We start from the raw sequence: 24552 nt of genomic DNA, 5'->3' as shown, positions 1-24552 counted from the left end.
CCTCCCTGTGGCTTTCTCTCACATATTTCTACATGGCTATCATATCTCCTCTCAGCCTTCTCTTCTTCAGGCTGAACATGCCCAGCTCCTTAAGCCGCTCCTCATAGGGCTTGTTCTCCAGACCCTTGATCATTTTAGTCGCCCTCCTCTGGACACATTCCAGCTTGTCAATATCTCTCTTGAATTGTGGTGCCCAGAATTCCCTTTTCTTTCTGGGCAGAAATAATAATAATAATAATAATAATAATAATAATAATAATAATAATACATCACACAGTCCTAGATGCTTGGGAAGTGTTTGACTTGTGATTTTGTGATACGAAATCCAGCATATAGATCTCGTTTGCTGTGACATACTATGCTTTTGTATCAATAATAATAATAATAATAATAATAATAATAATAAATGACACGATAGGAGGATTTAAAAATCGAACTGCAAAGACTCTGCCAAAAACCAGTAAAGTGGTCCCAGTGGTGATTGGCACACTGGGTGCAGTACCTAAAGACCTTGACCTGCATTTAAACACAATCGGAGCTGATAAAATCATCTGACAGCCGCAAAAGGCCACCCTACTGGGATCTGTACGCATTATTCGCCGATACATCACACAGTCCTAGACACTTGGGAAGTGTCCGACGTGTGATGCAATACAACAGCCAGCAGAGTGTCTGCTGTGGACTCATCTTTTTGTGTTTCAAATAATAATAATAAACTTTATTTATACCCCTTGAAGGGGTCGCAAGGGGGTGTCAAATGAAGTCTTCCTTCTGCCCACCCTCCTTCCGGCAGTCCTAACAGAGGCCTTCTCTTATTTATTGAAATATTTTTAAATGTCATTAGAATATTTATATCTAGTTGTCCATTCTAGGATTTTGGGGCTACATACAAACAAAATCAATTCAACAAGAAATGTGTTGTCGAAGGCTTTCATGGCCGGGATCACTGGGTTGCTCTCAGTTCTCCGGGCTGTATGGCCATGTTCCAGAAGCATCCTCTCCTGATGTTTCTCCCAGACTTTGAAGCTGCATGGCCATTCAATGCTAATCGAAGTGGCCAACTGCAACATTCACACTTGCCTCAAGCAGACAAGAGTTCTTTCTCCCACCCTGGTCATTATTCCAACAGACCTAACAATCTCTGAGGATGCCTGACATAGATGTGGCTGAAACGTCTGGAGACAATGCTTCTGGAACATGGCCATTCAGCCTGAGAAACTCACAGCAATTCAACAAGATATGTTTTTTAAAAATTAGTTCAGACTAAATCAGTATGAAAAGATTTGGCAGTTTTTGAAAATACAAATGCACCTGCTTGGGACATGGAGACCCACCCGGTGACCCTGGGTGCGGTCACACTCTCTCAGCCCCAGAGGAAAGCAATGGCAAACCTCCTCCGAACAAACCTTAACAAGAAAACACTGTGATAAAATCACTTTTTGGGACCACCATAAGTTGGAAAAGACTTGAAGGCACACCACTTATAGATCGAAGATGTCCTCTAGTGGTGAATCTCATGATTTGCAACATTTCCGTCCAGTGGATTCAGCAGTGTTTAGTTGGTCACTTAGGTGCATCTATTAGGCATGGGCAAACTTTGGCCCTCCAGCTGTTTTGGACTTCTTTTCTCATAATTCCTACTGGTCTTAATGACAGACTGGACCTCAGCTGCTTTCTCTAATAAGCCCTATTATCCACCTTATCTGCTTGTAATTTACATTCCAGTTGACTGTTTGTAATTAGCCTTGCCTTTAAATTCTTGCTTCTGTGTAACTGCATTGCTCACTACTGAAGACCTTACTGTAGGGCCAGCATCGTCTCATTTATAGTGTGAGTAATAATGTGTGTGTAGTCTATCTCACTGGAATGCATGTTGTTCATTTGTTCAGTCGTCTCCACGAAACAAATTTTGTGACCTCATGGACCAGCCCACGCTAGAGCTCCCTGTTGCCATCACCACCCCCAGCTTCTTCAAGGTCAGTCCCGTCACTTCAAGGATGCCATCCATCCATCTTGCCCTTGGTCGGCTCCTCTTCCTTTTGCCTTCCACTTTCCCCGGCATCATTGTCTTCTCTAGGCTTTGCTGTCTCCTCATGATGTGGCCAAAGTACTTCAACTTTGTCTCTAGTATCCTTCCCTCCAATGAGCAGCCGGGCTTTATTTCCTGGAGGATGGACTGGTTGGATCTTCTCGCAGTCCAAGGCACTCTCAGCACTTTCCTCCAGCACCACAGCTCAAAAGCATCTCTCTTCCTTCGCTCAGCCTTCCCTAAGGTCCAGCTCTCACATCCGTAGGTTACTACAGGGAATACCATGGCTTTGACTATGCGGATCTTTGTTGCCAGTGTGATGTCTCTACTCTTTACTATTTTCTTGAGACTGGACATTGCTCTCCTCCCAAGAAGGAAGCGTCTTCTGATTTCCTGGCCACAGTCTGCATCTGCAGTAATCTTTGCACCTAGAAATACAAAGTCTGTCACGGCCTCCACATTTTCTCCCTCTATTTCCCAGTTGTCAATCATTCTTGTTGCCATAATCTTGGTTTTTTTGACATTTAGCTGCAACCCAGCTTTTGCGCTTTCTTCTTTCACCTTGATTAGAAGGCTCCTCAGCTCCTCCTCGCTTTCGGCCATCAGAGTGGTGTCATCTGCATATCTGAGGTTGTTGATGTTTCTTCCAGCAATCTTAACCCCAGCTTTGCATTCATCAAGCCCCGCACATCCTCGCATGATGTGTTCTGCATACAAGTTGAATAGGTTGGGTGAGAGTATACCACCCTGCCGTACGCCTTTCCCAATCTTGAACCCGTCTCCTGTTCCGTGGTCAGTTCTGACTGTTGCTCCTTGGTCCTTGTACAGATTCATCAGGAGAGAGGGAAGGTGGCTTGGGATGCCCATCCCACCAAGAACTTGCCACAATTTATTGGCATATCTATTATGTTGTTATCACCCATTTAGGGATGTATGGTGTGAACCACCCACTTTCATAAAGAAGACAAACCCTGAAGAAGGGGAAGCTCCCCGAAACAAGGCAACCTCAACCTGGGGATCCTTGTCGTATCATCATTTGTATTATATTTTGAACTGGATACCATTTGGACTTAATTTGGATAGTATTTGAAGATAATTTACTGTCTCAAGGACTGCAAGATAACTAAGTAACATTCAGTTTTGTTTTGTGATTCACGTGCAGTGTATTTACATGCTTTGTGTTAACACAGTTCTGTTTTGATAACGCTTTGCAACTTGTATTTTGTTATTGTTCATAGATATCTGTGTTTCTTTGATACATTGTAATCTACCCTGAGTCCCCTGCGGGGTGAGAAGGGTGGAATATAAATACTGCAAATAAATAAATAATAAGAATAAGAATAATAACAATGCCCATAGCACCATGTACAAGTAGTTGCTGGGATGCTCAATCTATATCTTTTCCTGCACTAAGAAAGTGCTAACGTTGCCTTACAACATAACAAAATGTATTAATTAATAGTACTTATAATAATATATTATAAATTATTATTATTATTATTATTATTATTATTTCCATAGCACATGTACAGGTAGTTGCTGGGATGCTTATCTATATCCTTTCCTACACTAAAAGGGGGGCTAACATTGTCTTACAGTATAACAAAAAGTATTAATTAATAATTATAATACTTATATTATTATTATTTCCATAGCACCATGTATATGTAGTTGCTGGGATGCGAAATCCTTTCCTGCACTGAAAAAAGAGGTAGTGTTGCCTTATAACATAACAAAATGCATTATTATAATTATATTATTATAATTATTATTATATTATAATTATTATGTGTATGCAGTTTCTTGGATGCTCAATCTGTATCTTTTTCTGCATTAAAAAAGGGCTAATGTATTGTCGAAGGCTTTCATGGCTGGAATCACTGGGTTGTTGTAGGTTTTTTCGGGCTAAATGGCTATGGGATGCTCCATCTATATCCTTTCCTGCACTAAAAAGGGGGATAATGTTGCCTTACAACATAACAAAATGCATTAATTAATAATTAATAATAATAATATTTTCATAGAACCATGTACATGCAGTTGCTGGGATGCTCAATCTATATCCTTTCCTGCACTAAAAAAGTGGTTAACGTTGCCTTCTAGCATAACAAAATGTATTAATTTATTATTATTATTATTTCCATTGCACCATGTACATGCAATTGCTGGGATGCTCAATCCACCCTTTCCTGCACTGAAAAGCCATACAACGTAACAAAATGTATTAATTAATTATTAATAATAATATTTCCGTAGCACCATGTACATGCAGTTACTGGGATGTTCAATCTATATCCTTTCCTGCACTAAAAGGTGTTAACGTTGCCTTAGAGCATAATAAAATTTATTAATTTATAATAATTCATATTATATATTTAGTTATTATTAAATTTTATTAATTATTAATATGATATATTTAGTTATTATTAAATTTTATTAATTATTAATATGATATATTTATTTATTATTAAATTTTATTAATTTATAATAATTAATATGACATATTTATTATTAAAATTTATTAACATTAATATGATATATTTATTTATTATTAAAATTTATTAATTTATAATAATTAATATGATATATTTATTATTAAAATTTATTAATAATTAATATGATATATTTATTTATTATTAAAATTTATTAATAATTAATAATTAATATGATTTATTTATTTATTATTAAATTTTATTACTTATCAATAATTGATATGATATATTTTTATTATTAAATTTTATTAATTATTAATATGATATATTTATTTATTATTAAATTTTATTAATTATTAATAATTAATATGATATATTTATTTATTATTAAATTTTATTAGTTATCAATAATTGATATGATATATATTTTTATTATTAAATTTTATTAATTATTAATATGATATATTTATTTATTATTAAATTTTATTAATTAATAATAATAATAATAATAATAATAATGGGTTGCTCAATCCATTCTTTACTGCACTGAAAAGCCTTACAACATAACAAAATGTATTAATAATAATAATTAATAATAATAATGGGTTGCTCAATCCATTCTTTCCTGCACTGAAAAGCCTTACAACATAACAAAATGTATTAATAATAATAATAATAATAATAATGTATTATTATTATTATTATTATTATTATTATTATTATTATTATTATTATTTCCATTGCACCCTGTGCATGTAGTTGCTGAGCTGCTCCATCCATAGCCTTCCCTGCACTGGAAAAATGGCGCATGCGCAGTGAACACTCCAGAGTTTAGAACGCTGGAGCCGCCGTCCGCGCAGGCGCAAAAGGAGCTCTTCTGGCGACAGAGTCGTGCGCGCCTAGAGCGAGCGAGCGTACGTGCGTGCGCTAACCGGCGAGGGAGCGGCTTCCGCTTCCGGCCAGCCTCGCTTTGAGCCTCCGCCATATTGTCTGTGTGAGAGACCGGCGAGTGAGGCGGGCCCTGCGGATGCCTCCTCCTCCTCCATCCCCAGGTAAGCGGCGAGAAGCGGCGAGAAGGGATCGAAGGGGGGACAGGGAAGGGCCTTCTTCTTCTCTTCCGCCCACTCCAAAGGCTGGAGCGGGTGGGAGAGGCCTTGGTGGTCGCAAAGCCTCCCTGTTTCCAATTTAGGGCGATTGAGGAGGGAGTGAGGGAGGCCTCATTCAGGCAAGAGTGGTAGCATTGTCATAATTATCTTTATTTGTAGGCCTCTTTTTCTCTCCTAAAGGCAAACAGTGCTGAAAACCAATGCAGTATGCCCTTTCAAAACCTAAAAGCACTGAGCACTAAAATAGAATTACTCCTCATAACAATAAATGTATTATTATTACTTCTCATAATAATAAATGTATTATTATTAGATTGAGCTATCTCAAAATGAATAGGTAAATTGCTATTGTATTATTATTATATATTTATACCCCACTTTAGAGATATTATGACTGTATTACTATTATTTATGTATTTACGACATTTATATGCCGCCCTTATCACCCCGAAGGGGACTGAGAGCTGATTAGAAGATATATATATATATATATATATATATACACACACACACACATATACATACACACACACACACAATCAGGCAAGAGTTGTAGCATTGTAATAATTATATTTATTTTTATGCCTCTTTTTCTCTCCCAAAACCAAACAGTTCTGAAAACCGATGCAGTGTGCCCTTTCAAAACCTAAAAGCACTGAGCGCTAAAATAGAATTACTCCTCATAATAATAAAGGTATTGTTATTAGATTGAGCTATCACAAAATGAATAGGTAAATTGTTATTATATTTGTTATTATTATTATATATTTATACCCCACTTTAGAGATATTATGACTGTATTTATTTATTTATTCATTTATTATTTCAATTACTTCTACCCCGTCCTTCTCACCCCCGAGGGGGGACTCAGGGCGGCTTACAAACAACGGCACAATTCGATGCCTGAATCAATAAACAAACAATACCTACAACAATTTAGACAGTTAACAAGTTAAAAACATTCGTACATAATAAAATAGCAAAACAATCTCATGCTCAGTGTTCAGAGTTCCGTATTTCCATTCGTCCATGTTTGTCGTCAGATCTTCCCTTAGCTGCCAGAATGTCCAAAAGCTTGGTCCCATAACCAGGTCTTCAGTTTTTTCCTGAATGTCAGAAGGGAGGTCGCTGATCTAATCTCCCCGGGGAGTGAGTTCCACAGGTGAGGGGCCACCACTGAGAAGGCCCTGCTCCTCGTCCCCGCCAACCTCACTTGTGATAGTGGCGGGGTCGAGAGCAGGGCCTCCCCAGATGATCTCAAACTCCGGGGTGGGACGTAGAGGGAGATACGTTCGGACAGATATGCTGGACCGGAACCGTAAAGGGTTTTGTAGGTCAAAACCAGCACCTTGAATTGTGTTCGGAACTGGATTGGCAGCCAGTGGAGCTGACACAACAAGGGAGTTGTGTGTTCCCTGTATGTTGGACCAGTTGAAGTTTCTGAACAGTCTTCAAGGGTAACCCCACGTACAGTGCGTTGCAGTAGTCTATACGGGATGTAACAAGAGCGTGGACCACTGTGGCCAGATCAGACTTCCCGAGGTACGGGCGCAGCTGGTGCACAAGGTTTAATTGCGCAAAAGCTCTCCCGGCTACCGCTGTGACCTGAAAACCAATGCAGTGTGCCCTTTCAAAACCTAAAAGCACTGAGCACTAAAATAGAATTACTCCTCATAATCATAAATGTCTTATTATTAGATTGAGCTATCACAAAATGAATAGGTAAATTGTTATTATATTTATTATTATTATTATATATTTATACCCCACTTTAGAGATATTATGACTGTATTACTATTATTTATTTATTTGTGACATTTATATGCCGCCCTTCTCACCCCAAAGGGGACTCAGAGTGGATTACAAGATATATATATATATATATATATATACACACACACACACACACACATACACACACACACACACAATATATATTATATTACTTTTAATTTTTAAACTATTACATTTGGCCTGGCCGTAGGTTTTTAAATCCTTGTGTGTTACTGTTTATTGGTTATTGTTTATATATGATTTATATTCATTGTATTGTAATTATTGTTTTTGTTTATTGCTTTTGTTTATTGATGTACTGTTGGGTTTGGCCTCATGTAAGCCACTCCAAGTCCCTTGGGGAGATGGTGGCGGGGTATAAATAAAGTATTATATTATTATTATTACTAGCGGTCCCTTGCCATGTGTTGCAAGGGACTGCTAGTAATAATAATAATAATAATACTTTATTTATACCCCGCTACCTTCTCCCCAAGGGACCCAGACTGGTGATCTGGAAAATAAAGTAATGAGAGAGTGTTTATTTATTTATTATTTAAACTTATATGCAGCTACTCCCCTGGGGCTCGGAGCGGCTTACAAGAATGGCTAAAATCTAACAAAATTTAAAAGCAATTTAAAACAATTTAAAAACAGCAGTATCAAACATTAAAAGCCTGTCAAAACAGGTATGTCTTACATGCCCTGCGGAAAGCTGACAAGCCCCGCAAGGCACGGACTTCAGGTGGCAGAGTATTCCAGAGTGATGGTGCCACTGCTGTGAAGGCTCTGCGTCTGGTTGCTGTTAGACGCAAGGTCTTGACACTGGGAATTTCCAACAAATCTTGGTCCTCAGAACGGAGGGATCTCTGGGGTTGGTAGGGGGTGAGGCGGTCCCTCAGGTACATCGGCCCCAGGCCATGCAAGGCCTTAAAGGTGAGTACCATCACTTTGAAAGTGATCCAGTGCTCAATTGGTAACCAATGCAGCTGCAGTAAGATTGGAGTTATGTGGCATCTCATCGGAATTCCCACAAGAAGCCGAGCAGCTGCATTTTGTACTAGCTTGAGCTTCCGGATCACAGACAGAGGAAGGCCAATGTAGAGGGTGTTACAGTAATCCAGTCTTGAGATGACCGTAGCCTGGATCACCGTAGCTAGGTCATCCCTGGACAGGTAGTGTTGATGTGGAGAGTGTCTGGTTTGCCCACATATCATTGTCCTCCTTTAAGGGTCCCTTTCAAATCTATACTATATCTCTCTGTGTGTGAATCATATCTATCTATCTCTCTATATCTATGGATGGGTGGCTCTTTGTCCAGAGGACTTTGATTACGTTTTCTTGCTTTGATGAAGGGAGTTGGATTGGTTGGCCTTAAGTATTTTCTGTTGGTCATGGGGGTTCTGTGTGGGAAGTGTGCCCTGATTCTGTTGTTCGTGGGGTTCAGAATGCTCTTTCATTGTAGGTGAACTATAAATCCCAATAACGACAACTCCCAAATATCAAGGCTATTTCCCCCAAACTCCAACTGTGTTCATATTTGGGCATATTGAGTGCTTGTGCCAAGTTTGGTCCAGATCCATCATTGTTTGAGTCCACAGTGTTCTCTGGATGTAGGTGAACTACAACTACCAAACTCAAGGTCAATGCCCACCAAACCCTTCCAGTGCATTCTGTTGGTCATGGAAGTCCTGTATGCCATGTTTGGTTCAATTCCATCTTTGGTGGAGTTCAGAATGCTCTTTGATTGTAGGTGAACTATAAATCTGAGTAAGTACAACTCCCAAATGTCAAGGTCTATTTCCCCCAAACTCCATCTGTGTTCATATTTAGGCCTATGGAATATTTGTGTCAAGTTTGGTCCAGATCCATCATTGTTTGAGTCTACAGTGCTCTCTGGATGTAGATGAACTACAACTCCCAAACTCAAGGTCAATGGCCACCAAACCCTTCCAGTATTTTCTTTTGGTCATGGGAGTCCTGTGTGCCACGTTTGGTTCAATTCCATCTTCAGAATGCTTTTGATTGTAAGTAAGCTATAAATCCCAGCAAGTACAACTCCCAAATGACAACATCATTTTTTTTTGAGTGATGGTCACTCCTTGGGTGAGTAGGTGTCTTGTGGACAAATTTGGTGGTAATTCGTCCAGTGGTTTTTGAGTTCTGTTAATCCCACAAATGAACATTACATTTTTATTTATATAGATTAGCATAGTACAATATCAGTATTATATATTACTATATTGTATTGTGCCATTATATTGTAATATTATTAGCAATATTACATGTAATATAAATATATAATAATATATTATTATTAGTATTATATTGCATTGCATTATAATATTATAAATATTAGCCTATCTCAAAATGAATAGGTAATGATCTGTTCCATTTATTTATTTGTATAACTTTTCCCCCTCATTCCCCCCCTCATTTATTTGTAAAACTTTCCCCCCTCATTGGAGGTGGTGAACAGTGCTTAAAAGCAATGTAATGTGCCCTTTGAAAACCTAAAATAGAATTACACTGCATAATAATAAATTTATTATTATTAGATTGAGCTATCTCATAATGAATAGGTAAATAGTTATTATACTTATTGTTGTTATTGTTATTATTATTATATAAATGAATGCAATATGCTCTTTAAACATCTAAAGACTATGAACACTAAAATAGAATTAATCTTAATAACAATAATAAATATATTACTATTAACCTAGAGGTATTTCAAAATGAACAAGTAATGATCTATTATATTTGTTTGTATGCCTTTTCTCTCTCTCTGAAAGGCAAACAGTGCTAAAATCAATACAGTATGCCATTTGAAAACCTAAAGGCTATGAACACTAAAACAGAATTACACCTAATAATAAATAATATATTACTCTTAGCCTAGAACTATCTTATTTTATTTGTTTGTTTGTTTGTTTGTTTGCATGCCTCTTTTTCTATTTGTAAGGCACACAGTGCTTAAAATCAACACAATATGCCCTTTAAAAATCTAAAGGCTATGAACTGTAAAATAGAATTACGCCTAGTAATAATAAATGTTAGCCGAGAGCTATCTCAAAATGAATAGGTAAAGATCTTATTATATTTATTTATATGCCTCTTTTTCTCTCCGAAAGAGGCAAACAATGCTAAAATCGATGCAATACGCCCTTTGAAAACCTAAAGGCTGTGAACACTAAAATAGAATTACACCTAATAATAATAATAAATGTATTACTCTTATCCTATCTCAAAATGAATGAGTAAATATCTATTATATTATATTTATTTGTATGCCTCTTTTTCTCTTAAAGAAACTGGAAACGGCGAACAGTGCTTAAAATCGATACAGTATGTCTTTTAAAACCCTAAAGGCTATGAACACTAAAATAGAATTATGCCTAACAACAAATGTATTACTGTTATTACTGTTACAAAACAAATAGGTAAATATTTATTTATTTATACCCAGCTTTATCTCCCCAAAGGGGACTCAAATATTTATTTGTATGCTTCTTTTTTTCTCTAAAAGAGGTGAACAGTGCTAAAATATGCCCATAAAAATCATAAAGACTATAAACACTAAAATAGAATTACGCCTAATAATAATAAATGCATTACTATTAGCCTATAGTATCTCAAAATGAATAGGGACTATGGGTTATAAGGGTCCTGAGAGAGTGCTAGGCTAATAGTAATACATTTGTTATTATTAGGCGTAATTCTATTTTAGTGTCCATAGCCTTTTGGTTTTTAAAAGACCTATTGTATTGATTTTAGCACTGTTTGCCTCTTTTCAGAGAGAAAAAGAGGCATATAAACAAACAAATAAATACAATACATATATATCAAGACAGATAATTCCACAATATCTGCGTTGGACTGAGTTATCTGAGACCCCTTCCACACAGCTGAATAAAATTCTACATTTCCTGCTTTGAACTGGAATATATGGCGGTATGAACTCAGATAACCCAGTTCAAAGCAGATATTGTTTAGTTTACTGCCTTGATATTCTGGGTTATATGGCTTTGTGGAAGGGCCCTGTGTCCACACTGCCATATATTCCAGTTCAAAGCAGGAAATGTGGAATTTTATTCAGCTGTGTGGAAGGGGCCTCAAAATGAATAAGAAAAGATTATTATATTATATTTATTTTTATGCCTTTTTTCTCTTTGAAAGAGACTGAAAGCAGCAAACAGTGTTCAAATGCCCTTTAAAAACCTAAAGCCTATAAACCCAAAAATAGAATTAAGCCTAATAATAGTAACAATACATTTATTATTATTAACCTAGAGGTATCTAAAACTGAATAGGTAAAAACCATTAAGATCTATTTAAAATGCACAATGACAATTGTGTATGTTATGTATGCAATTTGGAGCCTAAAAGTAAACAATAAAATAGAATTAAACCTAGAAATGAGTAGGTAAAACCTAGTAAAATACACAATGCCAATTGTGTTATGTTCTCCTTCTGTATTTTTCTATATTGTTTCATTGTTATATTGTATTTTAATGGTATTGAATTTTCCTAGGGAAGGCTTTGCTATTCTGCACATTATAATCAGAATGGGCCAGAGGCATAATGTAGTTTCTTAATTATTTTTGATATAGTTTTCAAAATGAATTTAGTTGATTTGTTTTCACTTTTCTATGTTTGATTCTGTTCTCATGTCTTTATGTGGCAGGCTTTAAATTGCAAATTGTATTGTTTTTAATGTTGTGGACCGATTTGAGTCTTGTTTTAAACAAGAAAGTGGGATATAAATAAGTAATATTTGAATTTTTGGGGCACATTCTGTCTAATCTACATTATGGTAATGTGTCTATATATATATATATATATATATATATATAGAGTATTGGAGTGAGATATAAGTATAAGAAGATGAAGAAATTCCAAATTCATGGGATCTATTCTGTCTAATCTACATTCCAGTAATGTGTCAGAAAAAAGTTTCTAACTCCTGTATGATGATGGTTCCATGGCAACTTGCAAGGTTTCTCTTTTCATTCCTGAAATTTATTGCTGATCTTGCCTTTAATTATTATGAGGATGCTGCTAGCTGATTGAATTTTTATCTAATCTAAATTTTATATTGTTATTTTTGTTGAGGTGTTGTATTGTATCTGAATGTTATTGTGTTTTAATGGTGTTGAATCTCAATGAGGAAGATCTGTATTCCAATTGCTCTATGTTACATGTATTGTATGCAAATAGCCACTTGTTTAGGCTTTTATTAAGGGCCTTGGAGTCTGGTGGTGAAGGAAGGTTGTGGCTCAGCTCTTCTGCACCGTCAATGCAGCCAACTTTAGAGAAAGTCTTCTTTTTTCTCCAAAGCCTTTTTCATGTGGGGGGGGGGGGGGTGGTGGTGGTGGTGGGGCTCCAGTTAGAAGAGGAAGTAGTTTTGCCCCCTCTCAGCTATACTCCACTTTCTAAAATGTATACAGTTATTATAATAGCAACAGCATGCTAATCATAAGACAGCAACACAAAAGCCTTCCTATTTCTCTAAACCCCTCCCTCTTGGGGGCCTTCCCAATTAGAGGGGCAGGAGGAAAGAGAAGTGTTTCTGCCTCTTCCCAGCTATACCTTCCCTCCCCAAAATGTATACAACTACTATTAACAGCAGCAGAGGAGATTCCATCTGAACATGAGGAAGAACTTCCTGACTGTGAGAGCCGTTCAGCAGTGGAACTCTCTGCCGCAGAGTGTGGTGGAAACTCCTTCTTTGGAAGCTTTTAAACAGGCTGGATGGCCATCTGTCAGGGGTGATTTGAATGCAATATTCATGCTTCTTGGCAGGGGGTTGGACTGGATGGCCCATGAGGTCTCTTCCAACTCTTTGATTCTATGATTCTAACAGAATGCCAGTGTAAATCACAGCAAAAGAATTGTATCTTAATTTATTATTTTAGGTATTCAAATGGTCAGCTAAGCAGCTGTGCACTACTTGTTCACTGGTTGAAGGAGAGTTGCAGACCTCACTTAAATTTCTCTTGTCATCTTGCAACACCTCTCTACGGTTGAAAACTGTCATTCTGTTAACCCTTTTTAGGGAAAAAACTGCATCCCATCCCAAATTATAAACTCTAGTGACATATACATTGCTTGAGGGACATAGTAAGAGGAAATTGCTCTCTCCATTGGGCTGACTTTCAGAGAAGTAGCCCTATTAGACTTTTGCAGCATGAAAAGGAGGAAAGGGGTAGAGAGGAGGAGAAGAACAAGAAAGAGGAATTGGCTTTTATCTTAGCATGATCTTTCATGGATATAAACCAGACATGGGTAAACTTTGGCCCTCCAGGTGTTTTGGACTTCAATTTCCACAATTCCTTATAGGCTACTGGCTATTAGAAATTGTTCAAAACACCTGGAGAGCCGGAGTTTGCCCATGCCTGATATAAACCAACTACTTCAAGAAATGGGCTTATTATATCCACAGAAGCTTATCCTAACATAAAAACAATTTAATCTTAAAAGTGCTGTCACATTTTTTTTTGTTCTGTCTTCCCTCCCTTCTTTCATTAGGGGCGGAAGATAGATCCATCCCAGCATGAGTCTTGCCTTTCTCTCCCACATTCTTCATTCTAATGAGGGATGCCTTTCTAAAGAGGGATATTCTTTCTCTGAGATAGACATGTCGGCATCTTCTCTAGATGGCGATTTGCAAGGAGATGGAGTCTTTTGGTGGTAGTGTTAGTTGGAAAGAAGTAGAGATTGTAGAGCTAATAACTTCTGCAGTTGAATTATGGTTTGCACTGACGTTGCAGTGTAATGTCCTAGTTGCCTTGTATTGGCCTGTACTTGAAATTTAATATTGTGGCAACCTACAGCATATCTGAACTTGAGGTGAGTCACACCTGTGATTTTTTGTTTATTTTTTGCTATGGGTTTTAAATAGACGCATAAAGCCTTGTTGACCTGTGGAAGATGAGATAACAGATCCATGGGGTTATAGAATGGAATCCATAATGTCACACTGCAGGAAAGAATGTCAACTTTGAACAGTTCCCTACTTAATAAACTTTCTGTAACCATTTTTCACTTGAAGTAGCTGTTTTGTCACAGGTAAATATTTTTAAAAGTTTACTCATCCTGAAGTAGAATTTGCTTTTTATAACTCTACTAGCCGCCCCCTGCCACACGTTGCTGTGGCCCAGTCTGGTGATCTGGAAAATAAAGTAACGAGAAAGTGTTGGTTTCTAATATATGTAATTTTTTTATGCTTGTGGATTAACAGTATTTCTTGTTGTTAATTTGTCAGTGTTGATATAGAGATTGTCTCGTTTGCCTACTCTGGAACATGCAACATATAATTGTCCTTCTTTAGGGGCCCCTTTTATGATACTATATCTGTCATATACATGTGTGTGTGTGTGTGTGAATCATATATATCTAAGGCTGGGTGGCTCTTTGTCAGGAGGGCTTTAATTATGTTTTCTTGACCTGGTGAAGGGAGTTGGACTGGATGGCCTTAAGGCAGCATTTTTCAACCTGGGGGTTGAGACCCCTGGGGGGTCATGTGGGGGCGTCAGAAGGGTCACGAAGACCATTAGAAAACATAGTATTTTCTGTTGGTTATGGGGGTTCCGTGTGGGAAGTTTGGCCCAATTCTATTGTTGTTGCGGTTTGATTGTAGGCGAACTATAAATCCCAAAAACTACAACTCCCAAATGTCAAGGTCTGTTTTCCCCAAATTTCTTCTGTGTTTATATTTGGGCATATGGAGTATCCATGCCAAGTTTGGTCCAGATTCATAATTCTTTCAGTCCACAGTGCTCTCTGGATGTAGGTGAACTACAACTCCAAAACTTAAGTCAATGCCCACCAGACCCTTCCAGTGTTTTCTGTTGGTTATGGGAGTCCTGTCTGCCAAGTTTGGTTCAATTCCATCACTGATGGAGTTCAGAATGCTCTTTGATTGTAGGTGAACTATACATCCCAGCAACTACAACTCCCAAATGTAAAAAAAATGAGTGATGGTCACTCCTTGCATTATTAGGTGTCTTGTGGCCAAATTTGGTGTCAATTCATCCAGTGGTTTTTGAGTTATGTATTTCCCACAAATGAACATTACATTTTTATTTATATAGATAGCTCTACTACCGTCTTTTGTCCTCACGTGTATAGAAGACTGATCAAAAGAGAGAGGTGTTCTTTTCCTATCACAGGTATAACTACCAGCTATCACATGAATAGAGCAAAAAAGAGAAGATTAGGAGATGTAGTAAAATAACTTCAAAAATAGGCTCCTTCTGCTTTTTCTACCACAAGCAAATAGGTTTCTTCTCATATTTAGTTTTCAGTTCCTGCAAAAGTATGGCCAAGTTTCCAAGGCATGGTTGCTCTCTCCCGCTAGCTAAGAGGTATATCACACCATTTCCACGCCGCTGCTTATGCAACTAACAGTGGCTTGATGATACAATACTAAATAAATGAATCTAGTATGACCCTCCCATATCTGTGGAACTGGTAGTCACTGTTTTGTTGATTGACAGCCAACAAAATATGTTCTCTAAGCATTTTCTAGGTACTCCAGACCAAATCTGTGATATTCTTGGGCCCAATGTCCTTCATTTCAGTAGAGTTCGGTGGTATTCACAATTTTGCATATCCATTCTAGGTCTAAGAACATATTCCCCTGCAGATACAGGAATTGTACTGTAATGTATTGTCGAAGGCTTTCATGGCTGGAATCACTAGGTTCTTGTGGGTTTTTTTGGGCCATGTTCTAGAGGCATTTCTCCTGACGTTTCGCCTGCATCTATGGCAAGCATCCTCAGAGGTAGCGAGGTCTGTTGGAATTAGGACAATGGGTTTATATATCTGTGGAATGGCTGGGGTGGGGCAAAGAGCTCTTCCCTGTTGGAGCTAGGTGTGAATGTTTCAACTGACCACCTTCATTAGCATTTGAAGGCCTGGCTGAGCCTGGGAAAATCTTTTGTTGAGAGGTGTTAAGATACAGGAATTGTACTGTAATTGTTTTCCTATTTATAGAACAGGCAGTAGAAGGGAAACCTTGGGAAAGTTATGCTTTATACTTGTTTCCAGAATTTTTCAAGTAGCATGGACATATTGACAGGTATAATCTGGAAGTTTACTCTCACAACAAGATGCTCCTGACACGACAAAAAAATAATAATCTGGAAGTTGTAATAAAAAAATGAAAGTTTTATGTTTTTATGGGCACCAGCTGAGCTCTCTTTTCCTTTTCTGTTTACCTTTTGAACCACATAACAGCCTGTTTAGTTCAGATCAAAGATGCATGTGTAGCACTCCCACAGTGGCCAGTAGACCCTATGGGATCTCTGCAGTTGGAATACGAATGCATTAGCACCCTCCCACTTATGTTCCACAACTACTGTGAACATACTGTCTCTGCACATATTATGTATAACCATTGTGGCTAGTAGCTGTTGATAACATTATCTACTATTAATGAGGTATCCTTTTAAAGTCATCCAAATGAATGCTTGCTGTTACATCTTCTAATATCCTTCTGCATCCCTTAAAAGCTTTGATGTTGAGATAGGACTGCGCAAAGGAGACTTGTCTTGCTGCTGTGAAAGCTGTCTCCAGGTGTGGAAAGCATGATAGCAAAGTGGAAATACTGTCACATATAGCTGTGTGTCCTGCATAAGAAGAATGGACTGAAACTCAATCCCTCTCCCCTTCAGTTCAACTGTCTTTTCCTGAGCCAACTTATAGTGACACCATATGTAGGTTTCTAGGCCACCCCACCTTTGAGCGGGAGGCAGGATTTACGTCGTTATCTTCTTTCCTGTTTGGATTTGATCTTGGCCCCTGATTCTCCTCTTACTGAATAAGTCTGAGAGGGGGAAACTACATGGATAACTCGTGGCTTCTCATGACTTTTCAGGAGTCATGAGAATTAACCTTTGATTTTTTTTAAACAAGCAAACTTGAATCCCTTATGACATTGATGACTTTAATGATGAATTGGTTACATTCAGAAAGTCTTCACGCAGCAAAGCAAATGCAAATAAACACGGTTTTCCAGAATACTTTTCAACGTCCATTTGGCCTGGGCAGCCAAGCAAGGGAAAGCTGCTTGCCCTAGGAAAATTAGGTGTTCAGCGTTTACAGTTATTTGCGCAGAAGAGATTTATTCTCTGAGGAGTACTTTCTTCCTTTGCTGCTGATGTAAGTTAGCTTTTACATTCTTGATTAGAATCATTAGTTGCTCCAGAATGGAGTTGCACAAAACAATCTGAGCTTTTAAATCCCTTCTGTGAAGACCAAATGAAGTCTAAGTTACTCATAAAGCTCACAGTGTGTTACATCCTCGCTATGTAACAGATTGCTTGCTAATAAGCATGGGAAGCTTTGTGCTGAATAAGCTTTAAAGCAAAGGGTTGGGTGATGCTTTTGTAGCTTTTGGGCTTTCTCATAATCCAGAATGTAGTTAGACCTGCAAATAACTGCCACTCTGTCTATGAATTCTATCCATTTTACCAAGAAGACCTGGCTGCTAAAACCTAAGTAAGGCGCCCCCATTGAATTAAGAGTATTGTTTGCTGTTTTGATCTCATGAGACTAATATTTATATTGTGGTAATACTTCAATCAAGATAATACATAAAACACTAAATTATGTAGAAGCTTTGACGCTGTTTAAATTTCTTGACTAGGCACGGTGTTACACAACAAGCAAGTGCAAAGGATGCTTTTTTCCCCGTGAGGTCACACCTGCATGTTGCTTTGTGAGGCGTAATATGGAAGATGAGCCTGACTTTCCTAAATTGGACTCATTAGATGTCCTAAAAGTGTTTAGTCTCAGCTCAAGTCATTCTTGGGCCTACTGAAGCCATAGGGAAGGCCATTCAGGTTCTGTTTTCTATTTTGAAAATGTGAATTCCCTGCATGTAAATTCAAAACTGCTAAGATATTGGGTGAACTTTTCATCAGTATTTGGGCATGGTTTTAGTTAATGTCTTGGCAATAGGAATTGCTCCTTTCGTTGAGATGTGGCATTGGTATGCCATGTCTCATAATCACCTTTAATTGTCACTACCTGCCGTTTTGCATGACTCCAAGTTTGCCCCTTTCTTTATTCTATAAGATAAATGTTTTCCACCAGTTTGCCACAAATGGCATCACAGGATAAAACAGTGAATTAATTCATTATTCGCTGAAGTTAAAATACCCTTGTAGTACAGTTAAGACTAGGTGGAGAATTTAGAAGTATTCTCCGCCTAATTGCTCTAAAACTGTGTCTTTTATCATTCAGGATTTTTCACACACACAAAATTAATATTCAGTATTTCATATTTTGCATAGCAAAATATGGCAACACATATTTTATGGTGGCTAAGGGCCTAAATGTAAGGGCTAGTCCTAACTAAAATATATCCATTGAATCAGTGGACTTTCCCCAAGTGTTGATTAACCATTCAATCACTAAAATTCTGGAGACTGGGCCCAAATTCCATAGCTGGCCAGGAAACCCACGGAGTAACCTTGGGCGAGTCATGTTACTCTAAGCCTCCAAAAATCCCATGATAGCTTCGCTTTAATGGTGGCATAAATATATATTGTATAAATATATGAGGGGAAGTCATAGGGAGACGGGAGGAAGCTTGTTTTCTGCTTCCCTGGAGATCAGGATGTGGAACAATGGCTTCAAACTACAAGAAAGGAGATTCTATCTGAACATTAGTAAGACCTTCCTGGCTGTGAGAACCGTTCAGCAGTGGACCTCTCTGCCCCGGCGTCTGGTGGAGGCTCCTTCTTTGGAAACTTTTAAACAGAGGCTGGATGGCCATCTGTCAGGGGTCTTTGAATGCAATATTCCTGCTTCTTGGCAGGGGGTTGGACTGGATGGCCTATGAGGTCTCTTCCAATTCTTGGATTCTATGATTCTTACAGCAACACAAGAGGCACTCCAAGTGGCCAGCTACTGGTCAAAGGACATTTAGTATAATACTAAGTTTTTAAATGTTGTGTTTTTAAATATAGTAAATAAATCTATGCATAGTATTTCCCATGTCTGTGTTTAGTTGTAAAACACTAAAGTGGAGAAAGTTCATATAAAAAGAATCTGCGCATTCCAAATATGGTGCTTGTAGGGAGTCTATAAGTTGGAAATATCTTTTAAAAATGGTGGGTTGATTCGGTGTTGCCTAAATACCCTAAAGACACCAGATCCTTTCTGACCTTGGAAGCTAAGCAGTATCAGCCCTTGTTAGTGCTACGATGTGAAACTGCCAAGGAATACTTGGTGCTGTAAGCTATATTTCATAAGAAGAGACTGATAGAATCATCTCTGCATATGCCTTCCCTAAGAAAACCTTCTGTAATTCATGGGGTTGTTATGAGTTGATGGGTGATACGAAGCCACCTAACACAATTGATCCAATGGGTCTGCCCTAAATCAGTTGGATGTGGACCTTGGAAGACAGGGCAGTAAGCCCAAAGTTGGGCGAGAAAGGCACAAGGAAATGGGATCTGACAGAAGTTCAAGTCAGGTGATTATAGCAAACATTTTACAGTGCTCTTTTCAGCAGCAATATAATTTCTCCATAGATTGAAATTATCAGAAGCTCAGTTTTGCAGATGTGAAGATGTGCACCCAATTCAAGGTGCAGGTGCTTACCTACAAAACCCTAAACGGTTTGGGACCTGCCTACCTTAGTGACCGCATCTCCATCTATGAACCCACACGTTCACTTCGGTCATCTGGTGAGGCCCTACTCGTGATTCCGCCTGTGTCACAAGCGCGGCTGGTGGGGACACGAGACAGGGCCTTTTCTGTGGTGGCCCCCCGACTCTGGAACACCCTCCCAAAAGATCTTAGACAGGCCCCTACATTGGCAGTCTTTAGAAAGAACCTGAAGACCTGGCTGTTCCGAATTTCCAGAATAGGAAATCTCCAATAACAAGTCCTCGAAGCACCTTTAGTAGAACTAAGATTATTGCACACCGCACATTGCACTTGCCCTATAATCCTCGTATACCTCCTGCCACATCAGCACTTTTAATCCTGTACCCACTACTCTAATAATAATAATAATAATAATAATAATACTCTAATAATAATAATAATAATAATAATACTTGTGGAATGCAGTTTATCAGTTTAGGGATTTGCTCCTGTTGGTGTCATCTGATGTGGTCGGTCCTTGCTTTTAATTGGAAAAGTTGTTTTCTGAGCCCTTAGCAAGTGTGCCTGAATTGTTTGCCACAGCAGGTCAGAAAGTATAAAAAACACGATGAGCGATAAATGCCCCTTTTGAGCTGATTTAGCATTCCTCTTTGAGATGAAGTTCACACCATCTTGGGAGGTGGGGAGATGACACAGCATTGCATTTGCAGTCTCTTATTATAGTGCAAATTCAGGAAGCTGCTCTTGGAGTTCTAATAGTTCGAAATAAAATAATGGTTTGAGTGTTTTTATATTTAGTTCAGAGTCTAACCTCTTTCAGTGATACCTTACAACATAAAAATGTCAAATCAAATATTTTCCTACCGGTGTGCTTTTATTGGAGCTCTGGGTGGAACGAGATCAAAGAATTAATATTCTCTGCTTGTGTAACCTTAACAGAGATTTATTTTAAGATACTGTAGAGATCGTTGATTTTCTGTGGTGGATTAGGGGCCAAAAATGGGTCATATTATGGTCTGAGATGATATGCAGAAGTATTTTGAAGAAAATATTGTAAGAGAAGGTCGTAATGGACCAAAAAGGAAGTAAAAAATTATAAACAGCACTGAAGACAAGAGGGGGTTCCTCAGCAAATGCTAAGTCGTATATAGTTTATCTTGTTCCTGTGTAAAAATTGAGATTAAGAGCAGGAATACGTTTAGAAAGATCTAATGGCTCTGTCAAGGTAGCTGTTGATATGAATTTGGATTCAGGGGGCATCAACATCATATGGAATTGATATTGAAAATCAAGACTTAGTGGTGTTAAATATTTAGAGTAACACCACAATAGTTTAAGGTGCCATAAAACATGAAAATACTCTTGATATTGAGAGTCTGTTTCAAGAAAATGTTTCTTCTATTTCCAAATGTGGATATTTCCAGTTGTCTTGGATGTTGAATCGTAAGCTTTGTTAGTTTTTAAAGTACAAACTATCAACATTTAGATGTGAGAGGAAAAACCATATTCTGATTCCCCCCCCCTCTTTGATGCATTCTAGGCTTGTATCTAGATTTATAAATGTTTTTGTGGGAATTTAATTTTCTAAAGATTTAAATAATATTTTTTAACATTTGCGGTTGGTTGCTCATAGTCAGTTTGCTCACAGATTGGAACACTTTCAAATATTAGCTTTTTAAAAGCCTTATTCACCTTTGTGACTGGACAAAGTAAGTGGTAAAATAAGATAGTCATAGTCAAAATGATACAAAAGATGTAGCTCCCTCCATTCCACCTATTCAAAGGCAGACCAAGCAAACGTGCCTTGTAGATACTTTTCAAAAGCAGCTTATCTCACATGCTATAGATATTGTCTTTAGCTTCCCTTGCTTGAAAGTTGGCTCTGAAGAATGAATGCAGTTGAACACCAAGTGAACTGCTGTGGAATTTTGAAATTTGTAGTTTAGTGAGTTGTAAAATTGCAACTTCATGAGTCCATAGTGTTGAACCATGGCAGTTACAGTGGTGTTGAACTTCATTTTGCTATGTAGATGCTTCCAAACCTTTTCCTCTCACCTCATTTGTAAATCAGTGCATTATGTATTAATTTATTTTGTAGAAGGTACAGTGAGCTACTTTTTCCAGTTATCCATTCTTCAGAGTGTTTCAAAGTGAATGACTCCAATCTGGTGTGGCGTTTGCTAAAAGAGCTCATCAAGTTGTCTTGTACGTTGTAGCTGGGCTAGGGAAAGTAATCTGGCTTCTGTGAAAGCAACTGGAAATTGGAGCCTGGGCAAAACTATATTGATTTATACAGAAATAGGAAGCAAGAGTTAGATGCTAGACAGCGATGATGGATTGGACCACTTCTTGAGCAGTGGCTGCCTTTGGTGGTTGCTGGTGCCCAGATTTCCTTATACAATTACTTCTGCTCACATTTGAGTAAAGGCACATTTCTGTACAGAATCAAATCAGTAGAAAGATTCAGCTGCGATGAACAATCAGAAAGTGAGCTGCTCTGTGAAGAGCTTTTGGAAACTCACTGTGTCTTTGGAAACAACACCTTAAACCAGTGGTTCTCATCCTGGGCTCCCCAGATTTTTTTGGCCTTCAATTCCCATAAATCCTAACAGCTGGTAAACTGGCTGGGATTTCTGGGAGTTGTAGGCCAAAAACATCTAGGGACCCCAGGTTGAGAACCACTGAAAAACCATTGATCAGATCTCTGCTTTAGATATGATGTACAGTACTGGCTTAGATTTACAGACTGATTTCTCTGTGTGTTTATGTTCAAAAAGTTGATTGTAGCCTTCTTCTCCAAGGCTTTTATTGTAGATTAGTGTTTGGTTGGCAGAATATAACTGATTCTCTCTCACCTTGTGAAAAAGAAAACATTATCCATGAGTGGAAACAACTGTGACTTCATTTTGCTAACGAATAACCATTGCAACTTAATTATTCTATCTTCTCTCACCTCTTGAATTTGCAGACTGAAAAGTGCATTAACTCTTAGAGTTCATCTATACTGTCAAATGAATGCAGTTTGATATCACTTTCACTGCCATGACTCATTGTTAAAGAATCCTGAGATTCGTAGCTTGGTGAGTCACCAGGACTGGCAGAGAAAGCTAAAGCTCTTGTAAAACTATAACTCCATAGTCTTGAGGCATGACAGTTAAATTAGTATTGGCATTAATTCTACAGTTTAGATCAGTCATGGGCAAGCTCCCATGGAGGGCTAAAGTTTGCCCATGCCTGGTTTAGATGCATGTTTCGATTCCTGTTTTTCTTTTGCTTAGAATCATTTAGTGACGGGAAAATGACTATAAAGGTTAAGTCAGTATAGTGGCTTTCTGATCTAAGCCACAAATAGGTCTTTTCATAAAATGTAAAATTTTCTTAGAATTCTAGATGCCTTACAGAAATGAAATATACATCAAACAAATTACCAGGCATCATTTTGTGTTATTTTCCAATCTTCTTGCCTGGTTGTCTCGTCTCGCTTTAGAAAGAATATTTGACATCTAACCACTTACTGTATTTACTTCCCAACTAGCTGTCCCCTGCCACGCATTGCTGTGGCCCAGTCTGTATATATGTATTTTGTGTGTATATATGCACATATATGCGTGTGTATATATTTGTGTATATGTGTGTTTGTGTATATATGTGGTTTTGCTCATGCATTGTAATGTGTTTTTTGTTTTTTGTCTTTTTAAGTCTCTTCTGCTGTGTTTTCCAGTGTTTTTATGAGTGATGGTCACTCCTTGGCCTGATAGGTGTATTGTGTCCAAATTGTGCGTCAATTTTTTCAGTAGTTTTTGAGTTATGTTAATCCCACAAACGAACATTACATTTTTATTTATATAGATTATCTCTGGAGAAAGAAAGCTGGTAGGTAGCTTGAGGACCATGTTGTTTTGTCCAGTATCCTCAGTTACTTTAGGTAAAAATATATCAATGAAAATCTGAGAAATGGTGAATCACTGTGTCAGTGAAGCTTAGTGAAGCTTATTCCATCTCTTACTTTCCATAGAACTAGTACCCTTGATTTCTCCTCTCTATGTCTGATAAAATATGTCCTCGCTAGTAATTTTCTAGGTTTTCTAGCCTTATTCCATGATTTACCTCTGGCAGAAGTGGTTCATTTCAATAAGGTCCCCTTAATTCTCTCTGAAATGTTCACGTCACGTCAGCGTTATTTTTATTTTAATCTATTACATTTGGCCAGGCCATTGGTTTTTAACATGTTGTATGTCATTGTTGATTGCTTATTGCATATTTTTGTTTATGTGATTTATTTGAATTGTATTGTATTGGCTGTTTTATTTGATGTTTTGTTTATTGATGTATTGTGGGCTTGGCCTCATGTAAGCCGCACCGAGTCTCTTGGGGAGATGGTAGCAGGGCACAAATACAGTTTTATTGTTGTTGTTGTTGTTGTTGTTGTTATTATTATTATTATTATTCATTGTTATCTACCAGTTTCTGTTTTCCCAGTAATTTCAGGAACATATCACATGGTTGGCTGGAGTTAAAAGTTTCGTTACTGAGATAACTTTTCATGTGTAGGTGAATTAGAAATTTTATTTTTTGTGTGAAGCTA

At 37.8% G+C, this 24552-nt stretch overlaps 1 protein-coding gene across 3 annotated transcripts in view; it reads left to right on the top strand.

Moving 5' to 3' along the window:
* Window positions 1-5406: 5406 nt before the first annotated feature.
* CSNK2A1 (casein kinase 2 alpha 1) overlaps window positions 5407-24552 on the top strand; it is a 66798-nt gene continuing 47652 nt past the window's right edge. Inside the window, exon 1 of one of the 3 annotated variants that reach the window (XM_060771875.2) lies at window positions 5407-5513. The gene's annotated coding sequence lies outside the window, so the exon portion shown is untranslated. Of the gene's footprint in view, window positions 5514-14103; window positions 14193-24552 lie in introns of those variants that run through there. The other 2 variants (XM_067468261.1, XM_067468262.1) reach the window with 2 other exon arrangements.

The sequence above is a fragment of the Anolis sagrei genome, chromosome 4, assembly GCF_037176765.1.
Source record: "Anolis sagrei isolate rAnoSag1 chromosome 4, rAnoSag1.mat, whole genome shotgun sequence".
Classification (NCBI taxonomy): Eukaryota; Metazoa; Chordata; class Lepidosauria; order Squamata; family Dactyloidae; genus Anolis; species Anolis sagrei.
This window is presented reverse-complemented; position numbering and strand designations above follow the sequence as displayed.